At 42.4% G+C, this 12,342-nt stretch overlaps 1 long non-coding RNA gene and 1 other non-coding gene across 2 annotated transcripts in view; both read right to left on the bottom strand.

The window, feature by feature from the left end:
* Positions 1–12,342, bottom strand: part of LOC148147335 (uncharacterized) — a 179,997-nt gene that overhangs the window by 78,549 nt on the left and 89,106 nt on the right. The gene's annotated exons all lie outside the window — the stretch shown is intronic.
* On the bottom strand, positions 8,251–8,395 carry LOC148147336 (U4 spliceosomal RNA). The gene has a single exon (XR_015760008.1). It is a non-coding gene; the product is annotated as a U4 spliceosomal RNA (small nuclear RNA).

Below are 12,342 nucleotides of genomic sequence, written 5' to 3'. Positions count from 1 at the left end.
GATGGCATCTTTAACCACGTGGGAAGGAAAATTGCGGTCTCTAAAGAAGGAGGCCATCTGGTGTGTTCTGTGGTGGAACTGGTCCTCCTGGGAGCAGATCCGGCGGAGGCGGAGGAGTTGGGAATACGGGATGGCATTTTTGCAAGAGGTAGCGTGGGAAGAGGTGTAATCCAGGTAGCTGTGGGTGTCGGTGGGTTTGTAAAAAATATCAGTGTCAAGTTGGTCGTCATTAATGGAGATGGAGAGGTCCAGGAAGGGGAGGGAAGTGTCAGAGATGGTCCAGGTAAATTTAAGGTCAGGGTGGAATGTGTTGGTGAAGTTGATGAATTGCTCAACCTCCTCGCGGTAGCACGAGGTGGCGCCAATGCAGTCATCAATGTAGCGGAGGAAGAGGTGGGGAGTGGTGCCAGTGTAATTACGGAAGATCAGCTGCTCTACGTAGCCAACAAAGAGACAGGCATAGCTGGGGCCCATACAGGTGCCCATGGCTAATCCTTTGGTATGGAGGAAGTGGGAGGATTCAAAGGAGAAATTGTTAACGGTGAGGACCAGTTCGGCCAAACGAATGAGAGTGTCGGTGGAAGGGTACTGTCTGGAGAGGAAAAAACGGAGGCCGTGGTCATGGCGGATGGAGGTGTAGAGGGATTGGATATCCATGGTGAAAATGAGGCGTTGGGGACCGGGGAAACGGAAGTCTTGGAGGAGGTGCAGGGCATGGGTGGTGTCTCGAACATATGTGGGGAGTTCCTGGACTAGGGGGGATAGGACAGTGTCGAGGTAGGTAGAGATGAGTTCAGTGGGGAGGAGCATGCTGAGACAATGGGTCGGCCAGGGTGGTCAGGCTTGTGGATCTTGGGAAGGAGGTAGAACCAGGCAGTGCAGGGTTCCCGGACTATGAGGTTGGAAGCTGTGGGTGGGAGATCTCCTGAGGTGATGAGGTTCTGTATGGTCTGGGAGATGATGGTTTGGTGATGGGGGATGGGGTCATGGCCAAGGGGGCAGTAGGAAGAGGTGTCCTCAAGTTGACGTTTGGCTTCCGCGGTGTAGAGGTCAGTGCGCCAGACTACCACTGCGCCCCCTTTAACCGCTGGCTTGATGGTGAGGTTGGGATTGGAGCAGAGGGATTGGAGGACTGCGCGTTGTGAGGGTGAGAGGTTGGATGGGGGAGGGAGGTAGACAGGTTGAGGCGGTTAATGTCCCGGCGGCAGTTGGAAATGAAGAGGTCGAGGGCAGGTAAAAGGCCAGCGCGGGGTGTCCAGGTGGATGCGGTGCGTTGGAGGTGGGCAAAGGGGTCCTCAGAAGGTGGGCGGGAGTCCTGATTGTGAAAGTAAGCTCGGAGGCGGAGGCGACGGAAGAATTGTTCGACGTCACGGCGTGTATTAAATTCATTGATGCGTGGACGGAGGGAGATGAAGATGAGTCCTTTGCTGAGGACTGATCATTCGTCCTCAGTGAGGGGGAGGTCTGCGGGGATGGTGAAAACTCGGCAGGGCTGGAAGCTGGGATCTGGTGTGGGTGTAGAGCTGGGAGTGGAGGCGGAACCTGTAATTGGAGTGATGATGGGGGGAATGGGGGTGGATTCATGAGCAGGGATAGTGTTCCCCTCGGGGTTCTGGAGGGTAGGGATAGTGACAGTGGGGTCTGTGAGGGGCATGTCAGCAGAATGCAGGTGAATGGTGCTGGTGGGGGTGGAAGTGGTGGTGACAACGGCAGTAGGGGTAGCGGAAGTCATTGAGCATGTGGCATCAACGATGATGTGAGGGGCGGAAGTGATGTCACATGTGATGCATGAGGAATTGTGAGGAGTGGAAGTGGTTGTGGAAGTGGCCATGATGGGGGCGGAAGTGACATCATCAATCGGCGTGGGCGTGGCAGCTGCATCAGCCACATGGCTAATGGCGGAATCGATTCCGAGGCCAGGGGAATCTTCTGGAATGTTTGAGAGCCTTCCACATCCATCAAAGTTTTACTTACACATCCACTAATATCATTTATTGTATCCGTTGCTCCCAATGAGGTCTCCTCTACATTGGGGAGACTGGGCGCCTCCTAGCAGAGCGCTTTAGGGAACATCTCCGGGACACCCGCACCAATCAACCACACCGCCCCGTGGCCCAACATTTCAACTCCCCCTCCCACTCTGCCGAGGACATGGAGGTCCTGGGCCTCCTTCACCGCTGCTCCCTCACCACCAGACGCCTGGAGGAAGAACGCCTCATCTTCCGCCTCAGAACACTTCAACCCCAGAGCATCAATGTGGACTTCAACAGTTTCCTCATTTCCCCTTCCCCCACCTCACCCTAGTTCTAAACTTCCAGCTCAGCACTGTCCCCATGACTTGTCCGGACTTGTCCTACCTGCCTATCTCCTTTTCCACCTATCCACTCCACCCTCTCCTCCCTGACCTATCACCTTCATCCCCTCCCCCACTCTCCCATTGTACTCTATGCTACTTTCTCCCCACTCCCACCGTCCTCTAGCTTATCTCTCCATGCTCCAGGCTCACTGCCTTTATTCCTGATGAAGGGCTTTTGCCCGAAACGTCGATTTCGAAGCTCCTTGGATGCTGCCTGAACTGCTGTGCTCTTCCAGCACCACTAATCCAGAATCTGTACTCATGAACCAGGAATGAAAATTCAGGTCAAAGTCTGTAAACACCAGACAATGAGTGTTTTGGAAGATTAATATGTTAACCCAGATGAAAATCAATTGACATTAAAACTTTCCTTTCTTTCTCAGTGAAATATATTGGTATAAAATTAATGGAAATCCACTGAGTACATTTGAAAGTGTTTAGAATCTTATTGTTAGACTGAATCTTCATTCAGTTTGGGTGAAAGTGGATGATGTGGTGGTCGAGGGCTCCATGTAACTAACAATTGTTTCAGGTATGATGTGAAAAATAGGTACCTCACTCAGAAGTGGTGTTATATTCATCCTTATAATTCATGTAAATAAATTAATGTTTATGGCACCAATGCCAACTTGTTGCCAAGTCATACCTCCACATGTTACCCTGCGCAATTACACCAACCATGCAAACTCATCGAGAATCTATCATAGGCAGACCTCAAGCCCCATGCAGAGATGAGAGAAAATAAAATTCTGTAAAAATAATGTATTTCATGTTATATTCATTCATATATTTCATGCAAACAACCAGTTTATTATCAAAATTATCTCATTCAAGTGATTCTCCCCTTCTGAAAATAATATAGTGTACATGATCCTAGCATTCTGTACATGTATTGAGAGGTGTTCTGTTTAAGAATCTTAGGTCCATCTATCATACAGGGTACTCAGCAGTGAATGTTTCTCCAGACCATAGAGAATGCAAGGAATGGGTAGCCAGTGATAATGAATCTAATAGAGTGTCAGCTGAAGCTTTCTGAAATTGTAATAATTGCCCCTCTCAAGGTTTCTGATTCAAATCAAAGGCAGATAGAGTCATAGAGTCATTGAGTCCTACAGCACAGGCCTAAACTGGTCCATGTTGACCAAAATATCCATCCACGCTCACTCCATTTCCCTGCACTTGGCCCATATCCTTCTATACCTTTCCTATCGATGTGTTTTTTGAAATGCCTTTAAATTTTATTAATATACCCACCCCAACCACTTCAGCTGGCAGTTCATTCCATATATGTGTAAAACAGTTGCCCCTCAGGTTCCCTTTTATTTTTTCCCATTTAACCTTAAACTGATGCCTTATAGTCCTTGATTCCCCAACCCTGGAAAAAGACTGAGCGTATTCACCCTATCCATGCCTCTCATGATTTTATACACTTCTATAAAATCCCCTGTTAGTCTCCTATACTCTAAAGAAAAGAGTCTTAGCTTGTCCTACCTCTCCCTATAACTCACACCATTGAGTCTTGGCAACATCCTTGTAAATTTCTTCTGCAATCTCCAGGTTAATAACATCCTTCCGATAGCAAGGTGACCAAAACTGAACACAATACTCCAAATGCAGTCTCACCAACATCCTGCACAATTGCAACATAACTTCTCAACTTCGATACTCAATGCTCTGACTGATGAAGGACAGTGTGCCAAAAGCCTTCTTCACTGTCCTGTTTACCTGTGACTCCACTTCCAGAGAAGAATGCACATGAACTCCAAGATCCCTTTGTTCCACTACACTTCTTAAGGCCCTACCATTTAGGATGAAATTCCTACCTTGATTTGACTTTCCAAAATGCAAGACCTCATACTTATCTAAATTAAACTCTATTTGCCATTTCTCGGCCCATTTTCCGAGCTGATCAAGGTCCTGCTGCAGTTTTTGAGAACCTTCCTCACTGTCCAAAATACCACTTACTTTGCAAACTTGCCTTGTACATTCTCATCCAAATCATTGATATAGATAACAGCAGTAATGGGCCCAGCACCGACCCCTGAGGCACTCCACTTGTCACAGGCCTCCAGTCTGACAAGCATCCTTCCACTGTTCTGCTCTGATTCCTAGCATTCCGAATCAAACCCTGTCTTTCCAAATATGCTCTATAGTCTTGAAATCCTAGGGAAAAGGTAACCACCATTCATCCTATCTATACCCATCATGATTTTATAAACCTCTTCAAAGTCACCTCTCAACTTCCCACGCTCCAGTGAAAAATGTGCCAGCCTATCCAGCCTCTCTTTATAATTCAAACCTTCCATATCGAACAACAGCCTAGTGAATCTCTATTGAACCCTCTCTGGTTTAATAATATACTTCATATAACAGAGCAACTAGAACTGGACACAATACTGCAAAAGAGGCCTCACAATGTTCTGTACAACCTCATCGTGACTTCTCAACTCCTGTACACAAATGACTGAGAAATGAAAGCAAGTGTGCTAAATGCCCTTTTAACCATCCTGTCTATATTTTAAACATTTTACACAAGTTTGAGCACATTCACTTTGGAAGTGCATTAATACATTTGAAGAGGCTTTGTGAAAAGACAGATAATTCCAGGTACCAAGACCAGAAATTTAAAGAATGTATTGGCAGAATTGATCTCTGTCTTATAGGCTGGAATATAAAGGGCATAAATTAAATATTAAACCCATGGGAATAATAGGCTAATGTAAGGATAAGCAGTTATTAAATACAAAAGGTTCAAGTTAGAAAATCTCAAGCAAGCATTACACATTCATATAGAGCCAAATAACTTAAATTCTCTCGAGAAACACAAAACAATCTCCTGTGGCATTACCTGTGATAAATCAGGGGATACAATGTTTTGCAAGACAAGAACATTCCAGCATATGTAAAGTGTTATAGTCTAGAAAGACAGTTGACGAAGGAAATATGGTAAGTATCTTTATTCAGTCTTATATTTATATGTGGAAATAAATATTACAAGCATATACCTCCTAATTCATCCACACACAGTTTCAGTGGACAGAATGTAATGTTTTGATGGGGTTCCCAATCCCCCATGTCACTGTTGCGATATCCCCAACATTTCAGACGAGTTGCCCTGCTGCTGCTAAACTCTTGGAGGGGCAAGATATGATGTGCACTGCCATCCATGTAAGAGGCCCCACCTCTAATAGCTGCCAGCTAATCAGATAGCCCATAAAAGAGGAACCTCCTCTTTCCACCAATAAGAACACAAAAATCTGACATAGAAGGAGGAAAATGTCATTCACTGCTTCGAGACTGCTTTGACTTTCAGTGAGATCATGGCTGATCTTTTGCTTCAACATCATTTGTTGGCACCATCCTTGCATCCCTTGAAGTTTATAGCATTAAAAAATCTATCAGTCTCAGTGTTAGTCTTGAGTATGAGCCCACACAAACCTCTGAAGTAGACAATTCCAAAGAGAGGAAAGTTTCTACCTGAACTCTTATCCTAAATGGCCTGATCTTTTATTCTGAGATTGTGTCCTCTGGCTCTCCATCCCAAACATCTGAATGTTTGAAGATAATCACCTCTCATTCTTTTAAACTCTGGAGAGTAAAGACTCTGTCTCTTCAGCTTTCTTCATAGGACAGCCAGAGTACCCAAGGAATCAGTTTGCTGAATCTTTGTTGCACTCCTTCTGTCAATAGCTCAACTTGTTCAGTTCCTAGGTGAGGAGGGAAAAAACTGGCTGCACTTCTTTATTCACCCACCCCCTCAGTTGGATGCAAGAAATTCAATTAAAATGGACACCCTCACTTGTGGTAATTTTCTCCCAATCCAAATTAATTTATGACTTAAAAAGAATCAGTTAAACCAGACTTTCTTGAGTTAAAGTAAGAGTGAGTTTATTGGTACTAATACGCCAGAAATAATAATATCAAAACACATACAGATTAGAAATTAGGAATCAATTCGAAACAAAAAGTCCAAAGAAACATAAGACTTAAAAGATATATAGATCTGAGTTGTTCCTGAAGAGTGGATTTCAGAATTACATTGTGTGATGCCTATAGTGGTGACATTGTTGGGTCACAGTCAATTTCAAAGTCCCTGAGTTTTCAGGTTGGCTAATATTATTTTACTGTGTTTCCTTTTTGATGGCTTGTTAACTGGCTTCCTGTACCCAGGGCAAGATGGTATACTTTCTTTTCAACTTGAAGTGATTGGGTGATGAAGGCCATCCTCAAGTTGTACTTTCACAGCATGCAAGTTCATCTATCCATTGGCACCCACAGATCAGGTTTCTCACCCCTTTTTGTGTATTCTTGGGAGGGTAAAACATATCTATGTCTTTCAACTCATGTCCACAGCCTGATGTATGAACCACAGAGATGTGTCTTGCTGAGAGGAGTTAGTTAGAATGATTTATGAGGAAAGCTCGCTCGACCTGAAATGTTAACTCTGATTTCTCTCCATAGGTGCTGCCAGATCTGCTAACCTTCTTCAGCAGTTTCTATTTTTGTCTTTGACTTACAGCATTCGAAGTTGTTTTGGTTTTTATTAATTTGACATTTTGTGATCTCTCTCTTTGCAGTTGCTTTGGCACCATACAAAGTGTGACATTCCAGGGGTTCTCGCAGGGAATCTTTCAGTAATCAGTGAATTCCATTCTTAGTAGGTACATTTTTAGTAAAGTTTGGCTAATGTTCTTTGTTATAAAAAACATATGTATTGTCCAAACATCCAATATATGTGTAACTACTTCAGTTTTCTGCTTAGTTATCACAGTAGGAGGCATCAACAAACATGCTCAGCATTGCTCCAAATTTGACAGACCTTGTCAATTTACACCCAGGGGAGGCTAAAGTCCTTCTTATCAAGTGTTTTATTTTAATTAATCTGTTACGACAAACTTCCAGGGCAGGTGGGACTTGAATGCCTGGGTATATGCACAGTAGTATTGGCCTCAGGTTAGTAACAATACCACTGGCACAAGAGTAGGAACAATACCATTAGCAGAAAGTGAAGACTGCAGACGCTGGAGATCAGAGTCGAGAGTGTGGTGCTGGAAAAGCACAGCAGGTGAGACAGCATCCGAGGAGCAGGGGAATCGACATTTCGGGCAAGAACCCTTCATCAGTAATGCGGCTTGTGGGCCGAGGAGGTGGAGAGATAAATGAGAGGGAGAGGTGACTGGGGTAAGATAGCTGAGAATGCAATAGGTAGATGGAGCTGGGGATAATGGTTATAGGTTGAACAAGAGGATGGAGCAGAGAGGTGGGAAGGAAGATGGACTGGTAGGACAGGTTGGACCGGTGCCACGTTGGAAGGTTGGAACTGGGATAGGGTGAGGGAAGGGGAAATGAGGAAACTGGTGAAATCCACATTGATGCCAGAAACAGCATCAATGTGGATTTCACCAGTTTCCTTATTTCCCCTCCCCCCACCCTATCCCAGTTCCAATCTTTCAACACGGCACGGCCCTCATGACCTGTCATTTTCCAGCAATACCCCTGGCCTCAGGGTAGGAACAATACCACTGGCCTCAGAGTAGTAACAATACCACTGGCATAGGAACAATATCACTGGCCTCAGGGTAGGAACAATACCACTATCATAGGAACAATACCACTAGCCTCAGAGTAGTAACAATACCACTGGCATAGGAACAATATCACTGGCCTCAGGGTAGTAACAATACTATCGGCATGGGAGTAGGAACAATACCACTGGCCTCAGGGTAGTAACAATACTATCGGCATGGGAGTAGGAACAATACCACTGGCCTCAGGGTAGGGAACAATACCACTGGCGAGGGAGTAGCAATAATACCACAGGCATGGGAACAATATCACTGGCCTCAGGGCAGTAACAATACCACTGGCATGGGAACAATACCAATGTGCCCTCTACTCTAGGGAGAAAAGGAAAAATTGCTTTTGGTGGCTCTATCTCCTATTATCTTGGCTGGATATTGGAAAAAGTTTCCAATCAACAAGAATCTTATCTTGGTTAAATCTCATTGGCTATGATGAGATTTGCCATTGCGCAAAGCTAAATTCTTTTTGAATCAACCTATTTTAAAATATTTTGACAGAGCTGTGTAGCAGGTGGGACTTTGAGCCCTGTCATTTGATTCACTGCACCACAAAAGATCTGACGTGTTTCTTGTTGTGCTGAAGTAAAACCCCAATTGATGCCCTCCACCTGTACATGTATATTGAAAGATAATTAATATAAAACTAACAGAATGAATGATATGTTGGTGTATTGCTAAGGGCAGTGCTGTCAGAGGCTTTTGAAAAATATGTTCTTTGATAATTGATAGTTACATTCCTGTTTGCTGTTTATCTGTGCATTCCTGACTTACATGGCTACTGTCTTATGAATATAACTTCTTATACAAACTGGTGCATGAAAAGCAATGACATTTTCAGTGATGTATCTGATATAAGTAGTGCTATAAATAAACTATATGCCAGGAATTTTTATTTTCACTGCTTTTAATTGGTTCAACTTGCTCTTTGGATTGGATGAAATAAAGAAATAACCTGTTGAATGTAATGATTCAATCTTATTGGAATGATGCACATTAATATGAGGAATCCAAGTAGTCGGTGGAATGATGTCACGATGGTTAGCACTGCTACTTCACAGCACCAGAGACCTGGGTTCGATTCCTCCCTCAGACAACTGTCTGTGTGGAGTTTGCACATTCTCCCCGTGTCTGTGTGGGTTTGCTCTGGTTTCCTCCCCAGTCCAAAAATGTGCAGGTTAGGTGAATTGGTCACGCTAAATTGCCCATTAGGTGTAGGGGAATAGGTTGCTCTTTGGAGGGTTGGTGTGGACTTGTTGGGCCAAAGGGCCTGTTTCCACATTGTAAGTAATCTGACCTAGCCATAGTTTTAAAGAGAAGTTTGTGCTATTGTATGAATTTGTTGCCTGGAACTTCACATGGAGTCCAGGGGGATTCAAGAAGAAACTTTGTTGACTTCTCTTTAAAAACTTTAATGCGTAATAATTCAATTCTCACTGAAAATTATGAGTCAGAAAGTCTTAAACTTCCATAGTAAACAATGAACTCAAAAGATCTAACTTTCCTCCACCCTCCAGGATTTCTCTTTTTTGCACGAGTTGATGCAAGAACATATTACAGCCAGTGGCAACTGTAAGTAAGAATAGGTGTCCTACTGAATGGAGAATATAAAGCCTATAGAATGGGTGCCAGTTGGCTGTCTTGGAGCTTTGCTTGTTTCTATTGCATGTTTGGTTCTACATATAATAACTATCCTTGTGCGGAAACTTCTTCAATTTATTGGGCTTTTTATGTTCATTATGATCATCTGTTGCCAGTCAGTAGATGGCACTGAAGCGCAGCCCAATGTAGAACCCCCCACACTCCCCCCTCCAACCCTTGCTAATTATTCATTCCCTCCATCAGCCAGATACCTTGCCTGTACAGGTCCTATCTGTACCAACCTAACAGAAATCAGCATATTGTCATATGAAAGAAACTTGATTGGGAATATCATTTGAAGCTGGATCTTTCATTACATCTAAAAGTATTCCCACTGATTTTAAGTTATCTTCAGTAAGAAATTATATAAAATTACATCCTTTATGTTTTGATCAGTCAGAGTTTTCTTTTTGACCTTGTTTAGTCTTTGATAAAAATTCTTGGCAAAATAAAACTGTTTAGCTATCAAAGCAATGTTGAAATACGGAAACATTGTATACATCAAAGGGATGACTGAGGAAGAAAAAGCTGGCTGGCATGATTAAATTTCAAAAACATCGGTACATGTTGTCAATTCATTAATTTCATGCTGTTTGTCATTAAATGAATATTTGCAGCCTTTACTGCCTAAGGATATGTTTGATTTAAACCCCACCAAACAGGGCCATAAGCAGTAGATAGAATGTTATTCATCTATATTATTATTCAATACAGCTAAATACTGATAACCCCTGTATTCGCAACTTGGTATAGCAACTGCTCTGCCCAAGATTGCAAGACATTACAGAGTTATGAAGGCAGCCCAGTCGATCTCAAAAACAAGCATTCCATCCATTGATTCCATCTATATGTCTTGCTGCTTTCTGAAAGCAGCCAACATAATCAAAGACCCATCCCATTCAGTTGCATTCTCTTCCACACTCTTCCATCGGGCAGAAGATATAAAAATTTGAAAACACGTACCAACAAATTTAAGAACAGCTTCTTCCCAACTATCATCAGACTTATGAATGGACCTCTCATATATTAGAGTTGATTTTTCTCTGCACCTTCTCTGTAGCTGTAACACTATATTCTGCATTCTGTTCTTAATGTACTTGTATAAGATCTGAAAGGTCTCATACAATATAATATTTTTCACTGTATCTTGGTACATGACAAAAATAAATCAAATCAAATATATTTTTAAAAACTTGCATTTCTATAATGTTATGTTTTGATCACTGGACATCTCAAAGCTTTTTGAAACCAATGAAGTAGATATTGAAATGTGCTGACTGTTGTAAATTGATTTGTGCACTAAGCTTGGTTCCATTTTTCAAACTAATTTTACTTAGTAGTTTTAAGGTAGCTAATAAACAGAATACTTTCAAAAGTGAAGAAGGTTTGAATTTAAGGCCAAGAAATAAAGGAACAATTGTGACATGTGACTCTACTATGCTGTTAGATCTTTGGGGATGTAGATTGCTGGTAAAGTGAACAGAACATCAAACATAGAACTGTATAGCAAAGGAACAGGCCTTTTGGCCCACAATGCTGAGCTGAACAGGATGCCAAATTAAAATAATCCCTTTTGCCTGCCTTTATTCCATATCACTCCATTCCTTGCATATAATCATGAGCTTATCTAAAAGACTCTTAAAAGCCCCTATTGTATCTGCCTCCACCACTCCCTGGCAGCACATTCCAGACTCCTACCACACTCTGTTAAAAGACTTACACCTCACATCTCCTTTCAACTTTCCCCCTCTCACTTTAAATGCATACCTCCTAGTTTTAAACATTTCAACTCTGGGAAAAAGATTCTGACCATCAACCCTATCTAAGCATCTCATTACTTTAAAGACTTCTATCAAGTCTCCCCTCAGTTTCCACCACTCCAGAGAAAACACCCTGAATTTTTCTGGCCTCTCCTTATAGCTCATACCTTCTAATTCAGGCAGTATCCTGGTAAATCTCTTCTGCACCTTCTCCAAAGCCTGCACACCCTTCGTGTAATGTGGCAACCAGAACTGTATGCATTTATATATATATCACAAACTGAAGAGGTCCTAGTATGGATCCCTGCAGAACACCACTAATCATGGATCTCCAGCCTTAACACTACCCTTCCACCACTACCCTCTGCTTTCTATGGGCAAGCCAATTCTGAATCCACCCAGCCAAGTCACCATGGATGTCACGCATCTTAATCTTCTGAATGTCTCTAAATGTGAAATGCTGCCCCTTCATTAATGCAATAATGTTTCAAGTATAATTTAATGTTCTCTTATCTAACAGTAAGATTAGACAATAATGACAATTTAGCTTTGAAACAAGTTTCTGAAAAATCAATGATTTGACTCTTCATAATAAGATAATGTAAATAATGTAATAAAATAATATATGATCAGCATGGAGAAACAAAGTTATAGACAGAATATAGTATGGTCAATTTTGATTCTTGATCAATGAGCAATGAACAAGGTTCTATGAGGAAAATAAATTGACAAGATCTTGAATAGATTATTTGAAAAAAGCTGCATGAAATTTCTATCTATCTTCTTATTAATAAGAGCCTAGAAAACCTACATATCGTAAAATTTAATGGTCATAAAATGCAGTGGAGACAGTGTTGAAAGTGCGTTGCTGGAAAAGCACAGCAGGGCAGGCAGCATCCGAAGAGCAGGAAAATTGACGTTTTGAGCCACAGCCCTTCATCATGAATGCAGTGGTCTAGCAGTTGTCTGGTCGATGCTAGGGTGGATTCTGTTTTAGACCATAAGA

Source organism: Chiloscyllium plagiosum, unplaced genomic scaffold (genome assembly GCF_037043375.1).
Source record: "Chiloscyllium plagiosum isolate Xiang-an unplaced genomic scaffold, Cpla_swu_hap1 HiC_scaffold_17, whole genome shotgun sequence".
Classification (NCBI taxonomy): Eukaryota; Metazoa; Chordata; class Chondrichthyes; order Orectolobiformes; family Hemiscylliidae; genus Chiloscyllium; species Chiloscyllium plagiosum.
This window is presented reverse-complemented; position numbering and strand designations above follow the sequence as displayed.